Raw genomic sequence first — 3,226 nt, forward strand, 5'->3', positions numbered from 1 at the left:
CTTGCCAGCTGAATCCCTGTGAGGTGAAATTTATGTGTAAGGAGTGCAACTGACTAGGTACAGAAGGATGCATCAACCGATTTGTGCTAGGGGAAACTTACACTACTGGAGTGCTTTGAAAAGAGATAAATGAGGATCATGCCTATCATCTCCTGCTTCGTTCCCAAATCAAGCTCATGGACTGTTGGGGTTGCAACTTCAGGTTTTTCCATGGCCAATCTAATACTCATATAATACTTTAGCACTTGAAGAAAGACATATCACTGGCCTATGTTTGGATCTCTCCCTCCAAGGCAGCAGGCAGGACACTGTGTTGATCCTTGATGGGCAGAATAGCTCTTTGTGGGAGGCATAAAGTCCATATGGTTGTTTTAGTATGTGTCAATGCTGTTAAAAACCTTGGTTACCTCTGGAGAGAAAGCTGGTGCATCTCTCTCTTATTGTTCCCTTTGTTCCTTGCTACTTCACTTGGTCATTCATAATAACTTCCAGTTGGGGCAAAGATAAGAAAAATGGTATAATTGTAGTTTCAGAGAACACCCCGCTCTTTTCACAGGTGAAGTTTCAACTTTATTCCTTGAGTTGTGTCTGCATTACTTGCTGGAGTTCTCAAGACAAGCTTCAGCCATGTGGCAACACTTCCACCATTAAATCATGTCCCTGAAGAGAGAAAGGTGAAGGTTTTCACAGTGGAGACAGGGATGGGAAGTGAGGTAAGTGGGATGAGTAAACGGCCAACTTGTTCTCACAAACACATTGTAATTAAATTCAGAAGCTGATACTGTAATAGTTTCTTACGTAATGCTAAATACTTCTATTTTACTCAAATTTGGATGACATTTTTTCTGTTTCACTAAACACCGTGAAGAAAGCTTCTTACAAACGAGTTCTTAAGTGCATCATGTAAAATTTGAGCATGCCGGAATAATCTGCTCATTTCAAAGAATCCGATGTACTGAGGCTTTTTCTTCCTAATGGCCTATGCAGTTCTTCAGATTGCTTATTAGAGCAGCTAGGCATATAGAATATTAATAAGAAATATCATGCATTTTTATTAAATTAAACTGACACTTTAAAATTCAGATACTTAGTATTATCTTCTTTTTTGGATTGTGGGCTGCTAATGGAGGAAACATATTCAAGGTGATTTTTAGATCATTTTTACAGGAGAAGTAATGTTAAAGGACAAGAACTTGAATTACTGCATTTCATTACAATGTTAATGCAGATACTATCCTGGATGGTCATAAAATGATTATATTTATGAAGACAAGCTGTAAGATTGTGACACTGTAACTGCCAAATTTAAAAGCTGGATGGTAAACAAAGGAACTTGTTTCAGGCATTTTTTAAAAATTGTTTTTAAAGGACAACTGTATTGACGACAAGTGTTCATAGATCTGTTTTGTACGCATGGATTTTCCAAATGTGACAAAGGAGTACAGGTGTGGAATAACAGAAAGTAGGCCTGGAGGAAATACCATCAGCTCATCAAGCCTGTGCTCCCCTGTACCAGAACAAAGGACTTGTTTTTCATTGGTGAGCAGTTTATTAATCACTGGTCACATATCATCACACTCGCCCATTCTATCATGAATAAATTCTTCAGAAATTACCCTGAGTAAACTGCAGGGCTTCATAAAAGTTTGAAGTATATTTTTATGTGTCTTTTTCAAGGACAATGCAACAGTCCCTGTTTGCAAGTGGCACTCAGCTTTGACAGAAATGTCCCTGGGGAACTGAAACCAATTTGAGAGGCAAAGTGTTACAGGTTCTTGTCAGAGCAGGTCAGCACAGCAGTAAGACTTTTCTCTTGCAGTTCTGGGGTCAGTGCAGCTTCCTACCAGCCTGGGGTGGGGAGAGGGCTTAAATACATTTTCTTATTTAATTTCTTATTTAACTTCCTGAATCTGAACCTGAATGAATCCTAAATCTCTGAAGAATGGACCACCTGAGAAGAGGTGTACATTTTGCATAGCTTTGGCCAGGAAGGAAAACTGGTAGCATGATCTCACTCTTGTAGATAATAAGCAGGGGGGCACTCACATTTGGGAGGAAGAACTGAGGTCTCCACAGCCACTTACACTAAGACTGTGCAAATCTCAGGGGATGGCAAACTAGATCTGTGTTCCTTTAAAGAGTAATGCCAGAGGTGCAAAGACTCTTAATGTAAATGGAATTTCTCTGATCAGGGGTGATGCCTTGGTATGAAACACCAAGAGTGCATGTGTGGCTTCTTAATATGTCCCCTGATAGGTTCTAAAAGCATTAAATGAGTCTGAGGACTTTGTACAGCCAGTCTTCACAAGTCACTTATTTCTTGACTTTTTATCTGCAGATCAGTGTGTTTTGATCACTTCCTAATCATGGTGCATAGGGTCTATTGGGACTGTATGAGATGCTGCGCAATAAAAGCCCCTAATCCTCTGCAGTACCTTTACCTGAAGCTTGCCTTGCCTCAAAGGCACCTTCAGGCCATGGAGAGCTTCCAGTCTTAAGTTCCCTCTAGCTTTTGCTCTGTTACTTCCAAAAACTTTCCCACCCAGCCCTCTGCTTACATCCTCTAAGGGAAGAGCCTTGGGAAAGGGCAATTCTTTTGAAGACCGCTGGTCCTCAGGACATGGATTCGTCTTGTGACATCTGGTTATTGTATAAAAACACAGTCCTTGTAGCAGAAAGTTCATACTCAAAGCAGACAGAAGAGTTAAAAGGTGAGCAGAGAGACAGGACATGGAATGGGGAAGCCATCTGTCCAAGGTCACACAAATGATCAGTGTTAGAAGTGGGAATGAAAGCATAACATCCTGGGCTCTCTGTTCCAGTGTGTAGGTGATGCTAATTACTTGCCAAGGTTTTTACAGATGACTAAATATTAAGTACATTTTAAGATGGATTTTTCCACTGAAAAATAAGTTTCCCAGTTTCATCAAGTTCTTATACTTCCCCAACCCAGACTTTTCCTTTTTATCATCAAGTTGCAAGGTCTAGTCTACCTAACACAAGCACATAAAAACAATACCACCATGCCTAAAGAGAGTACCCACAGACACTGGCGACTCCTCCCTAAGGAAGTGCTGCAGTGAGATGTCTGTTTGGTTTGCTTTTGACCTAAGTTTTATCTCTAGTCAGTGGAAGAAGATACCCACCAGAAGGACGCAATTTAGGTGAGGTAAGTTTTGGCTCTGTCTTAAGAAGGGTGCTTTGGATCTCCATACAGTGAAAAGAG

This window comes from Nestor notabilis, unplaced genomic scaffold, assembly GCF_000696875.1.
Source record: "Nestor notabilis isolate BGI_N333 unplaced genomic scaffold, ASM69687v1 scaffold14811, whole genome shotgun sequence".
Taxonomy (NCBI): Eukaryota; Metazoa; Chordata; class Aves; order Psittaciformes; family Psittacidae; genus Nestor; species Nestor notabilis.